The following is a 14508-nucleotide window of genomic DNA, read 5'->3' as shown; positions in this document are numbered from 1 at the left end:
GTGACATTTTCAAGTAATTAACTGTGAAGCCAAAATATTTAAATTGACTGGAGACTAGACTATTGGACAACCTTTAGTGGGATGTTACGATAAAGGAGAGGAAAAAAAGACAAATTAAAAGACTTAAAGAAAATTAAGGTTTCATAAGAAGAGAGCTTATATCCCATGAATGAAGCCAAGACTTCTAACCTCAGTGTTGAGAATACAAATAATAAGAATAGGATAAAAAGGAAGGAAGAGAGAGAGAGAGAGAGAGAGAGAGAGAGAGAGAGAGAGAGAGAAAAGAGCAGAACAAAAGAGAAGAAAAAAGAAAAAAAAAAGGAAAGGAAAGCAAAGGAAAGGAAAGAAAAGAAAAACCAAACTCTACATACATCATTACAAAACAAAACCAACAGTCATGAATCTGGGAAAGGTACTGTTAGGAAAGAAGCAGAAGTTGATTGGGGTATGAGGGTGACAGGACAAGGTAAGATAACAACCAGAATACACTATGTAAATACGTGAATAAAATTATCAAAGAACTAAGTTAATTTTAAAAAGCTACACAGAAATCAAGCCACCCAACCAAAATGAAGCACTTTCTTGAAGATGTTCATGGTGGTCCATGTCTATCTTCAGGAGATGAGGTAAAGAGTTGACACAAATTTCAGACTATGTCAAGTACTCTGTCTCTTAAGAAAGAAAAAAACAGTGGTACAGACCATGAGTGTTAAGAAACTGACATTAATATTTAAGACATATAAACTATGCATTAGCCAGATGAAAATAGTGCCTCTGAGCTGTGTGCAGACCATGGCAACCATGTGTCTGTCATATCATGATTTTTCAATGGCATGATTGCTTTTTGGTAACATATATGGTTTTGAAATACTAAATGTGAAAACATAAAACAAACACACTTTTTGGGGAAAACATTTATTTATCAAAGTTGTTTTTAATTTATGTCTAACCCAGTGCCCTCAGGTCTCCAAACTTTCCCTGACAGATGTTTTCAAATCTATGTATCATAGTTACAATGTGAAGCAGTTTCTGATTTATGTGATGAGCTTCAGACTTTTGTTCTTTTTCTCCCGTGCCTCAATTCTTTGGAAGATGGGTTTGTATCACATTGAATTCCAAAATAATACTGTCCAAAATGCCATGCAGCTGGCATACATGATGAGGAGAAATTGATGGGATAGAGCTTGAGTGTTGGAAGTCCATCAGTCTGAAGACTTTCTGTCTGTCTATCTATCTATCTATCTATCTATCTATCTATCTATCTAATAAATTATATATAATCATAAAATTATATATTTAATTTATCACATATATAGCTGTATAATATATATGTGTATGTATTTACAATAGGAAAATGTGTACTGATAAATTAGGAAAAGATGGCTTAATATGTAATTTAAAAAAGTACTACAGGACTTAATAGAACTGTACTGTATGAAGGAAAGTTTTTCAGCAGGCTTAAAGTAAGGGTTCCTCACAGATCTGGATCCACCAGACTTAAATGTTAATGCCATTGTGTTTCCATTATGTAACCAAGTGAGGTCAAACTAATAATTTGGCCAACAGTACTTCCATGTGGAATTATTTGAATATTTAGTAGTTATAATCAACATTCATGTGTTTTAACTCTTGTTTCTCATCTTCCATTAACTTTTGTTGTTTATTATTTTGCTGATTTCCCCAAGAAAGATTTTAAGATTTGAAATGAGAAATATTTGTATATTTCTATCATTGGCTAATATTAATGACAGAAGTACCTTTATTATTTGATTACTTCTAATTTATTTGGCTTTATTCACTTTTCAGCCACTTTCTGGGGAAAAGTGGTCATCAGTAAAATAAGCAAGACTCAAAAATATCAATATAGCATGTTATTGTCATTTGTGAATTATTGATTTTTCTATAGATATACAATGTTACACATGTATGTATGTATGTTGTGTTTAATGTATATGTGTGCATATATATGTATATATATATATGTGTGTGTGTGTGTGTGTGTGTGTGTGTGTGTGTAGTTTGTGTATGTATTTGTGAAAGCATATGTGTATGTGCGTGTGCGTGTGTGTGTGCGCATGGGTGTGTGTGTAATTCCAGTTGCTCAGCACCTGCACCATATTTTGTAAACACTCTCTCTCTCATCTTCTGATTGGTCTTAATAAAAATCTGATGACCCATAGCAAAGTAGAAAAGGAAGATGGTACTTCTGGGCAGAAAGAGGGGAACTCTGAGAGTGATTCATGGGACATTTGACAAGGAGGAGGAAGCAGACCCAGGACTGAATGAGAGGTCACTAATCAGCCAGATGGGAGGACATAAGCCAGTCCAGTTTTGTCAGATTAAAACAGCTGAGAATATGTTCAGCTATAGTGTCAAACCCTATACTAGCTCTAAGTCTCTGTGCCTTTATTCAGAACTGGGATGGACATAGAAAGACCATATAGTTAAAGGTCATGCCACCAAGTCACACTCACCATTAAGAGTTTGAGATCAGAGAGAACCAGGAGGAAGGAGAGAAACTGGCATCCATGGATTACAGTACCTATAGCCAAGCTGTAGCCCACCAGGGCTACAGTGCTTACACTGCACAGTCAACTCAAGGATATTCACAGACCACCCAAGCATATGGGCAACAAAGCTATAGAACATAAGGATAGCCTCCTAATGTCAACTATACCCAGGCTCAGACCACTGCCACCTATAGGCATACTGCATATGCACCTTCTTAAGGACAGCCTCCCACTGGTTATACCATTCCAATTGCCCCAAGGCTTACAGCCAGCCTGTCCAAGGATATGGCACTGGTGCTTATGACATCACCACTGCTACAGTCACTACAATGCAGGACTCTTACATAGCTCAGTCTGCATATGACACTCAGCCTGCCTACCCAGCCTACGGCCAGCAGCCAGCAGCCAGCAGCCAGCAGCCAGCAGCCAGCAGCCAGCAGCCAGCAGCCAGCAGCCAGCAGCCAGCAGCCAGCAGCCAGCAGCCAGCAGCCAGCAGCCAGCAGCCAGCAGCCAGCAGCCAGCAGCCAGCAGCCAGCAGCCACCGCACCTACAAGACTACAGGATAGTAACAAGCCTGCTGAGACTAGTCAACTTCAATCTAGCACAGGGGATTATAACCAACCCAGGCTATCCGCAGGTACCTGGGAGCTGCCCAATATAGCCAGTAACCGCCCCTCCACCTTATTCTCCTATCAGTTACTCTTCTTCACAGCCAACTAGTTATGATCAGAACAGTTACTTACTCTCAGCAGAACACCTATGGGCAGCTGAGCAGCTATGGACAGCAGAATATCTATGGTCAACAAAGCAGCTATGGGCAGCAGCCTCCCACTAGTTACCCGCCTCAGACTGGATTCTAGAGCCAGGCTCCATATCAATATAGCCAACAGAGCAGCAGCTACGGTCAGCAGAGTTCATTCTGACATGACCAACCCAGTAGCACAGTTGTTTATGGGCAGGAGTCTGGAGGATTTTCTGGACCAGGAGAGAACTGGAGCTTGAGTGGCCCAACCCGGTCAGGGAGAGAGGGGGATTTGATTTTGGAGGAAGAACAGAGTTGGGTGGGGAGGACACCATGAAGTGGATGCTGGAGAGTGAGGTGGCTTCAATAAGCCTGGAGGACCCATGGATGAAAGACCAGATCTTGATTTAGGCCTTCCTATAAATCCCAATGAAGACTCTGACAACACTGCAATTTATGTGCAAGGATTAAATGACAATGTGATCCTGGATGATCTGGCAGGCTTCTTTAAGGTGTGTGAGGCTGTCAAGATGAACAAGAGAACTGGATAAGCCATGATCCGTATCTACCTCGATAAGGAGACAGGAAAGCCTAAAGGTAGTGCCTCAGCAATCTATGAAGATCCCGGCTGCCATGGAATAGTTTGATGGGAAAGATCTTCAAGGAAGCAAACTTAAAGGTTTTTTTGCCCGAAAGACACCTTCAATGAACGGCATGCAGGGTGGCTTGTCACCTCGTGAGGGCAGAGTGATGCCACCACCACTTCGTGGAGATCCTGGAGGACCCATGGGTCACTTGGGAGGCTGTGGAGGAGACAGAGGAGGCTTTCCTCCAAGAGGGCCCAGAGGCTCCAGAGGGAACCCCTCTGGAGGAAGAAATATCCAGCACTGGTCTGGAGACTGGCAGTGTCCCAATCTAGGCTGTGGAAACCAGAATTTTGCTTGGAGAACAGAATGCAACCAGTGTAAAGACCCCTAAGCCCAAGAGCATCCTCCCTCTACCCTTTCCCACCTCCCGGTGGTGATCGTGGCCGAAGCAGCCCTGCTGGCACGAGAAGAGGAAAAGGTGGGCTCATGGACTGTGATGGTCCCGGAGGAATGTTCAGATGTGGCAGAGGAGGCTTATAAGGTGACTGTGGCATGGACTGAGGTGGCTTTGGTGGAGGAAGACGAGGTGATCCTGGGCAGCCTCCTGAACCTTTAAAGGAGGAAGAAGAGGCGGACATGGAAGCCCTGGGAAAATGGATAAAGGCGAGCACCGAAAAAGAGGAACGCAGAGGCCAGCCCTACTAGAGACCAGCAGAGCTACATTGACAACCCGATTCATTTTTTAAACCAGAAAATGTTTTAAAATTATAATTCCATATGTATAATGTTGTCGACAACATTATGATTATTCCTTGTCTGTACTTTAGTATTTTCACCATTTGTGAAGAAACATTAAAACAAGTTAAACAGTTTTGTTTTGTTTTGTTTTTTGTTTTTGTTTTTAAAAAGACTTTGAGAACATCTTCATGGCACCAAATTTAAGTGCTAAGCATTGTGGGAGCGATTGCAATGGGAATAATAACACTTTCAAATATTTCATATGTCTTCTAAAACCTTCCCATTGGTTTTCTGGCAGTCTTGGTGACATCACAACAGACTGCTGGAATGAGTCATCTCTTTCAAAGTATAACAACATGAACGGCTGCATTGTTGATAAACCAACTCTTGGCTGGATGTGAAGGAAAACAGAAACAGAACACAACACAACAAAACAAAACCTGCACTCTTGATTTGCTGATCCTCACTAAAATCATTAATCCAACTTAAATCAGTGGTGCAGTTATTTAGAAGTAAAGACGGGGCAAAGAAGCAAGAAATGACCAGAACTAGAGTGCTCAGAGGCTCTGCATCCAATGGAGTGTCTGCAGTGGTGCCTGCAGAGGCCAGTTACTCTCCTTGGCTTTGGCTGCACTGTAGGATTTAGCTTTACTATGGTGCAATGCACGTATCTGGACAGATTTCCTCTGTTTAGAATGGACATGCATATGTCTCTCTTTTCTCCACAGTAGTCAATAGAGTTCTTGGATCCTAAAGGGGGAGTTGTTATCAATCAAATTATATCACCAGGATTAATTTGCAAAAAAATGCAATGGCCACAGAAAAACCTACCACCACTATGGTATACACATGAAGTATATACCTAAATGTTTATCCACACAGAATTCATGATTTATAGTCTGTTTACATAGGAGAGATAATTACACACTGACAAATAAATACCTCTGAATTAAATGTCCATTGTTATCACAGAGGTTCACGGCAGACATATTTATGCTGGAATTGTGACATAAAGGGGTAGGGAGGGTGGTTAATGAAAGATATGAGTTCTATATTATGAGTAAATGATACAATAAAAATGGGAGACAGAAAATTAGTAACTTCAAATGAGATTGGCATGATGACCTGTTCCTCACAGACAATGGCCTTCTACTAAAAAATACCATCATTTCGTGTACTGAGGGAGTGGCCAAAAGCTGAGATGTTGGACATAGGTTAGTTTCTGTTTCTTGATTTCCCATTTGAACTTTCTTTATACTTTGTTTCCTTTGACACAATATTTAGGAAGCTTAATTCATAGGTAGCACAGAAGATACCATTTCAGGATAGTGTATCCTTTCCATACATTAATAAAGTAAGCTGAAGAACTTCGGGTTAGGCGTATTGTCAAGAAATGTTCTACGTGATTGCCTAGTAGCCCGTCAACATTCTGTCCACAGCTGTCCACTGCAGATGGACAGTTTAGAAGGACACCTTCAGATGTGTCCAGTTTTATCCCAGGGCAGGATGGTAATCAATAACAAGAGTTCATTCACTTCTCCTGACCAGATTGTAACTTGTTCTTCTCAGACTATTGGCATCCATATAACCTTATACAGAATCAGAGACATTTCCTATCAAAGAGTTAGAGCAACCAGGCAAGTTTAAACCATGCTAACAATCTAGCTGTAGTTCTTAGGGCTACATTAAGTGTAGCCAAACTACATTAATTAAGGGTAGCGAAGATTGTTGCGTTTGGGCTGTCTCTCACTAAGGAAAATTAATAGGGTTTATGAATTAGCTGACTATGTTTTTAGTCTAGAATGTAACTTACTCTAACAAGTGAGAGTGACAATATTAGAAAATAAACGAATAAAGGATAAAATCAAGTACTTTTTTTCAACAGAGTTACCATTGTTATTTAACTAAATCATTAAACATTACAAGGTAGCTATTATTTATTACTCATTACAGGTTTTATTACATTGAAATTAATTTCATTGTTTGTAATTAAAACACTGAACACCAAAATAGGCTTAAAGGAATAGAATTCATTCAACAAGATCTCTTGTGAGAAGTCTCAAAAAAAGTGGATTTCAGAACACCTGTTCCTAATTCTGCAGTACAGCACCACAAGCTTGATTTATGTTCTTCACAATTTTCTGTTCACATGGCTGATACAAAGATAGCCTCATCCTTAGAAGTGTTTAACACAGGTAGGAAGGGAATTGGGGAAGTTTTCATAGGCGTTTCTTTGCCTATCAAGAAGGGCTATATTTCAGAGAAGCACTAAGGAATGTTTCTCTGAGGTCTTATTTTTATGTCGTTGTTCTACTGCTAGGCTGGGGAACAATGGCCAGAATTTTCAAGGATTTAGACATTTTCAAGAAGAAAGGAAAGCAGAATGAAATGTGACCAACAATTAAAATATAGCATCTACTGAGACTGAAAGATGGTCATTTTCTAGTCTTCCAGTCCTTGCTTTGCAGTTAGTATATTATAGCTGTAGAGAATGAGGAAGCAGACGGGATTCTCACATTAACAAACACATGCTCCTAGGTACCAGTACCTACTCTTAACTAGCAACTCCACTACACAATATTCTTTATACAGCACATGACAAAAGAAACAAAACCCTCTGAGGTTGTAGATCAGAAAAGCAAGCTTTAGAAAAATGAAATAATTTACTCAATATTTCTCAAATAAAAAAAGATTCAAACGTACATAATCTATTTTTGGATTATAAGCCCCTAGTGACTTTATTTCTTAACTCTCCTTGAAATAATTGTGTTCCTCTAAGAATCATTGCTTCTCTGTCTGTAAAGATTGGCTTATTTAGAAAGAATTGTAGGGTTTAAATAGTTTAAGTTTAAAGCCATGTAGGTACCATGCTAAAGTCTTGAAGAGAAGCTGTAACTGAACTCTATTGTTTAGAGCCAGAGTTTCACAGGACAGAAATTCATAGGTCACCAACTTCTGATATTTGAAAGATTCCTGAAGTATGTGTAAGTTTTTTGGAATGTACAGGGAATAAAGTATAAAAAATTAGGTTTCACTCCATCTTTATTCACTACCAGTTATTATTTTCTCTGCTATTCTATTTTATACTATATTAAATGAAAGATGCAAAAGTTTTACTTAAGGCCTTGGTATAATCAGAAATCTATCTATCAATATATATCAATATAGATATATCTATCAATATAGATAGATAGATAGATGATAGATAGATAGATAGATAGATAGATGGATAGATAAAATCTGTGATTCTGTTTTGTTTAAGACAAAGAAATTTACCCATTTTCTAAGAAGGACTTGAACTCATGATTCTACATCTTTGCAAACATGGGCATTGCTGTGTGTACCATCACTCCAAGCTTTGTATGTTTTTGTAAGTGGTAATTCCAAAAAAAAAATTCTATTACACCATTAAAAGCTAATTAAGTATAAAATAGTTAATTAGATTTATATGTCTATTTTCTTTGAGAAAGCTATTTGAGACCTAAGACACAAGTTGAGTAGTAGGTGAGATAGTTATAGGGTAGAAGCAAGGAGAGGGTTAAGGCTATTTAGAGTACAACAATTATATACACTGCTGACATTCTGCAATACTGACACCATGAGCAAATGCATTCTTCTCAAAAAGCCAGAGATAGACAATAGCAGGCAGCCATGTGACCATCCTCTACTCTGTTCCTTTGGAGTAACAGGACAATCTAATTACATACAGAAAATTGCCTGTTTATTATTAGATGTTAGATATGTTCACGGGTTCAGTGGATGAAAAGAGGGAAACCTTGGTGAGTATTATTTTGCCATCCTGGCTGATTAAACTCTTCCAGAGACTTACTTTATATATCTTCTTATTAGATTTTTTTAAAAATACGAATGAATAAGAAATGTAGGCTAGCTTTATAAAGAAAAAACAAAGAGGCTCATAGTTCAAGCAGCATTGCACAGGCTCTGGTGAGGGTTCCCTTCAACTTTGCTATTTCATGATAGATAGTAGTGGCAGATAAATGTAGGGGGAAAAAGACCAAAATACAAAAATGAAAACTGAGAGTTCAGTTGGGCCAGACTCAGGTTTTCACTACTTTCGAGTGTGCTGTACTGACGAATATACCGGAAATACTTTAATCATCTTTAAGGAAACATTATTAAATAATCTTAGGACTTCCCACCTCTTAAAGATTTCAGACAGCCTTCTAACATGTACTGAGTTCAAGCTCCCAACAGAGGAAACATAAGAGGGTCATTCAAACATGTATAAACTATACAAAGTCACTGTAGTATGTTCATACACAGGCATACACACACACACACACACACACACACACACTCAAGTATAGAAACTTATGTAATTTAACCAAATGCTTTTTAGAATCATTATCTAAGTAGGGAAAAAATTGTGGAATACAAATCAAGGTTAGCTGCAAAATGATAAGATGCTTTCCTCTAGAGTTACTAGTCTGGTTATAAAAAACATTCCCTGAAGAGGCAACCTAGAAATATAGGAAGGAACAATGCTACAAGGAAGAACTGCAATATTTCAAACTGAGTGTTGCAAATTGGACAGTATTACAGGTGTGTCTGGTCCCTTTAATAGGAAAGTCTGAATTCATGAAGCTGGTCACTGTAGCTTCCATCCTAGTACAGACACAACCTAAGAAGGGTGATCGAAAGAGGTAATGGTAAAATGTAATATAATTAAAGCCATCTTTTCATGCATCTCACAATCTTAAGAAAGTCTGTGAATCTTCAAGTGGATAAATTCTATTTAAAACCTTTCATTGCTGCCTCGTTTCCTTTTAATTGTTGGCTGATTAAAAAAAGAAACAATAACAGCAAGGGCTCGCTTTCGAGAGTCTGCTTTGCTATTTTAACTAAATTTTGCAGCAAGAAGAATCTAGCAGCCTTTGAAAGGAGGAATAATGAGTGTAGTCCTTGGTGATTTTAATCATTTCTCAGCTGCCTTCCTAAGCAAGGCCCATCTGCCCCTCCAGTCCATCTGCTGGTTGTTACCACTTAGTCAGTTTCTTGAAAAAAAAAAAAAGTCACAATCTGAACGGCGATGGAGGAGGGCATGTGATATCATGGTTTCTGATTAAATGCTGTGATTGACAAACACAGAGATGGATCAAGATGCTTCTCTCCAGGCTCAGCTTCAATGTGACCTGGAGCTAATTTAGTCCAGGAATACAGTGTCTTCAGCACAGAGGGCAGCTGCACCAGGATGCAAGGTCTTGGTTCTGCAAGACATTCACTTGTCCACATGCCTTTGCCATGGAAGCCAGTGACTAAATTACTTGTATTTCTAATAACCATCACCGTAATAAGGAAAAAAAATAACATTTGTTCCAATTTTACGGTGGAAACTATGGCCTTTGGAATTCTTAGGCTGACTTTTTTTTTTTTTTTTATCTGTCATCTTTCAGAACAGATTCTTACACAGATGGTTCAATACACTCAGAAAAGGAAAAGCAATAGGGGCTTCGATTTGAGAAAAGGACATAGTAATTATTTAGGTGGAATCTCTTAGTCTACAAGTAGGAAATCCAAAGGTCAGGAAGGATCTGAGAGCCAGTGAGAGGGACTGGGGTTCTTCAAACATTGTGGCTTTTTGTCTATTGAGCAGAACACGGCCTCTCTAATTAACCTTAAATCTCTGTACTTAGGTCTTAGTTGATGGCCCCTCTACATGACAGACTTTCACTCCTGTTGGAAATATTTGGCAATGAGACTCCTGCCAACTTCAGAATGAACATTGCCGGTGAGGACAGCCTCTGGGCAGCACTAAATATACTTTTTTAAACACCAGTTATAATTGTTAGGAGTCACTTATCTTTAGGGCAAAATGGGTGATTTAAACATTGCTCCTTACTTGTTTTGCTCTCAGGGATACTTAGAATGGATAGAGTTTTCTTCTGTCAGTCTCTACGTATATCAGGACTGGTAACAATCCATTAGAAGAAAATAGCCACTTTGATATCCACTTATTATTGATGTTTTTTTCCCAAAAGGTAAAATTATCTCAGTATTATATCCCCTTTGAAAGGTTTACTAGCACAATTTTAAAGGACTCGGAGCAACCAAATCCCACATGAACTCAAGAAGGGCAACATAAATAAGAAGTACTTTCTGGAGCTGGAGAGATGATTCAGTTGAATAAAGCACTTGCTGTGCAGATATGGAGACCATCTGAGAGCAGATCCAAGCACTCATGTTTAAAACCAGGCATGGCACTACATGCTTGCATCCCCAGTGTGAGAAAGGGGGACAGGAGGATTCTCCAGGGCATGTAGGCGGCCTGTGTAGCCAAATAGGTGATATTCAGATTCCGTGAGAGGTTCTTGTCTCAAAAGACAAGGTAGAGGGGGTGTTAATAGACGACATTTGACACATGCATGTGTACAACTGTGTGTGCACGCACACACACAAACACACACACACATACATATATATATATATCACACAAAGACTACTTTGTATAAAACACCTATGTTTCTTAAATTTGGGAAAAATGATGATTTTACATTAAAACAGGTAATATGAATTTATTTATATTACTGGAAATAAAGTGTCAAGATTCAGTGTTTTCTCTTCCCTTGTCATATGGAGAGATGGCAGGGCATGATTTGGTCTTATGATCACAGAATACCAACTTGTATGATGAATTAGACTATTGCATGTGGGTTTCTTGGGCTGCTTTGTCATGGGGAACAAAGGACTAGCAGGGTACCATACAAGCTGGCGATATGATGCTTCCTCCCATCATCCTATAGAAGACTATCAGCTCCCAAGAAACTCTGAGCTTTGTGTTCCAACAATGCTCCTAGGTGATTGCTGTGCCATGGAAAAACCCACTGAGGACAGCTGAGGCAAAGCAACAGTTTCTAATGATGGGGCTGACAGATTTAAATGTCACCTGTCCTGCAACAAAGACTTTGTTGTACATTGCTGAATCCAAGATGCTGAGGTTGTTCATGGTGCCCTTAGCTAGTTTCTAAGCAGGTGATAGCCTTTGAAAAAGGGTCTACACCTCACAGATTGCATTCTGTCCTTCTCCACAGAGCCACCCACTCGGCAGTTAACACCAAAGAGACTCATGTGACCATTGAGAAGAATAGTGAAGTGGAGCAGAGAGACCTTTTGAAGACACTTGCTCTGATGACTCAGACCCAGTGCTGACCCTTTATCAGAAAGTCACCTTCAAGAAGATAACAATTGCTGCCTTGATGAAGCTCAACTTTTAATATAGCTTAAAAATGACCAGAATCCAAATCTCCACAGGAATCTTGGGTAATGTCTGGTGTTATATTCACATGCTAGGTTTGAAATCTAATTCCAACATATGTTGATTCTATTGTTTCTTCTTTAAAGATTAAGCTAAAAGTTGAGAAATATAATTCTGAAATCAGAGTCTACATAATAGGATATTGAGTGACTGTTAATGAAAAGTTAGGATTCAGCATTCTCAAAGTCAGTCATCTTGTCTAAACTCCTCATGTGGGATATGCCATATAGTATGTTGGTAAAAGTGACACATCCTGTGTTAGATACATGTCTGGGGAGGGTCTGAAGAGGCTCTATGCAGACCAGTCTGAGTGCTCTCTCTTCAAAAGTACTGGGACATTTATTGTCAGATGTGGAAGGAAACTCAGAAAGGAGGTATGATTTCTTCACTGGATACCCAAGGCAAGACTCTCATCTCCATTCCTATAATTGTGCTGAGAAGTTTGTGGTGGAGAGTGACTAGTCCCTATCTAATGCCTTTACAATTGTCAAGAGGGCCAATATAAATGATTCAGTGGTATCTGGTGACAGGGCCTTTGATAAAAGTCTCAAAGTACCTGTGAGATTACCTGAACATTCCAGGAAATCATTACATTACATTAAAAATTTTCACTACTTGGTGGAACCCCAAAGCTATTGTCTAGAGCTTGCTCCAAGGCTGTCACCATGAAGATGAATGTTCCATGCTACATTCTGGCTGGAAGAATAGTTACATAAACCCATATACCACCTTAGCCCTGGATTAATGTCATGGTACATGGGTAGTGGTAGTAATTGACTCTTTGAAATGGAGGATGTTTAAATAAAGTTTGAACAAATGAATTTCAGATTGTTGAGGAAAGCAAGGGACTGCCTTTGATGTTAGCTTCCCATATCACAGGAAAAATAACAGAAGAACTGTTTTGCTGGGAGCAGAAGTATCTTAAGTGACACCTATGGCATCTCTGAGCTTATACTATACTTTTAGCAGAAGCTTAGGTGACCTCAGTGTGCATCACTTCCAGACACTGCACTGAGACCTTCAGTTGGAAGGTGCTGGGAAGCAAATTTCTCTCTTAATGCAAACAAGAAAGGACTTGCTAAGAAACTATACCTAGGGGCTGGAGAAATGACTCAGCATTTAAGAACCTGGCTGATTTTGCAGAGAACTAGGTTTAGTTTCCAGCATTCAAACTGTAGCTCACAGTGGTCTAGAACTCCAACCCAGGGGGATTCAATGTCTTCTTTTGGCCTCTGTAGGCACTGTATTGTACATGTACACATGCTGCGCAAACATACCTGCATGCAAAACACCCATACAAAGAAATAATTTTAGAAAAAGGAAAAAAGTGATCATGCTCAGCATATCATTTAAAGACATTTTAAAAAGGCCAGCATAAAAAGGGCAAATAAATAAAAAGTGCATGTGTATATGTGTGTGTGTGTGTGTAGGCAGGTGTCTTTTAAGGAGAAACATCATTTAAACGTTTTATTTATTTTAGTTACAGCAATATGGAAATGCCACTGACATGCTATATCAATGGATGGTTAGACAATGTAGTGATTCAAAAAGATGTATACCACATGACTTAATTCTTCAGATGCTTTTACTGTAGTTCAAGGGTAAATACATATAAGCATGAGCTACTTCTGTATAAGAAACCCTTTGAAAAATGTGTAGTGTCCAGTTAAGAGTAGTAGATAGTCACAATGGAAAAGAAGAGTTAGAAATGGATTCTCAAGAGACGTATTAGGAAGAGAAGTACAGCAAAATAATGAGAGGGTGTATCTGGGGACCAACAAACGATCAGTGGAGACACATGTTCTGTGATCAGTGGCTCCTTCATCTACATTTCTGGGTTCTTCTGAAAGATCTGTGACCACAACAATGGAAAGATGATTGGAATTGATTGCACTATTCCTTAAATGTCATATTTTAAGAGCATCAACTTCCTTTTTAAATTTCCAGAACCCTGTTGTGACTTTGTATGGGCACAGCTGCAATGATAAACATGGTATTGAATGAAAAAAAAAATCTGGATGTTTTAAGAAATCATGACAGGAGGAAGAAAGGGAAAAAGAGTCTCTGGCTTTGCACAGAATGGAGAGTCCTAGGGAAGGCTAACACACCAGGGTGGCTCCAGACACTCCAGGCATCAACAATGGCCTTGACACTCACTTAGCAACTTGTCTGTATCAAATAATGAGAGTCCCACTTCAGAGCCTTTAGCAAACCCCAAGCACAGAGCCGTAACAATGTTGTTTATCACCTCCGAGTCCAGACTAATGACACAGTTCTGCTATTTCTCAGACTGAATACGAAAGAAGAAAAACGTTGTTGGCATACACAGGGAAATTACATTTTTAAAAATAGACAAGGTTATTAGCCTCCCAAGTCTGAGGATGTGTTTTCATTATTAATTAGTTTTAGAATTGTCAGAGAACACATGTTTTGATACTCCACTATTTTTCGAGAATTGAGTAAAATTTACAAGGGCAAGAAATAAAAATAAAAATAAAAACATTTCTTTCTGTTAATAACATTTTTTTTTATGTAGGGAAACGAACACATTTAAAAAATTCTTTGTGTTGAAGAAACAAAAGGTCACCTAACTTTTGAAAATGGTCTAGTCTCACCTTACCATGTGTCACTTTCCTGATTGAAAAGTGCTTTTCCATT

General features: G+C 38.8%; 1 pseudogene; it reads left to right on the top strand.

Moving 5' to 3' along the window:
* The first annotated feature begins 447 nt into the window (after window positions 1-447).
* LOC117719640 (RNA-binding protein EWS-like) lies at window positions 448-4585 on the top strand (annotated as a pseudogene).
* Window positions 4586-14508: the final 9923 nt, after the last annotated feature.

This window comes from Arvicanthis niloticus, chromosome 14 (assembly GCF_011762505.2).
Source record: "Arvicanthis niloticus isolate mArvNil1 chromosome 14, mArvNil1.pat.X, whole genome shotgun sequence".
NCBI classification, from domain to species: Eukaryota; Metazoa; Chordata; class Mammalia; order Rodentia; family Muridae; genus Arvicanthis; species Arvicanthis niloticus.
The sequence above is the reverse complement of the archived record's forward strand: the minus strand, read 5'-3'. Positions and strand labels throughout refer to the sequence as shown.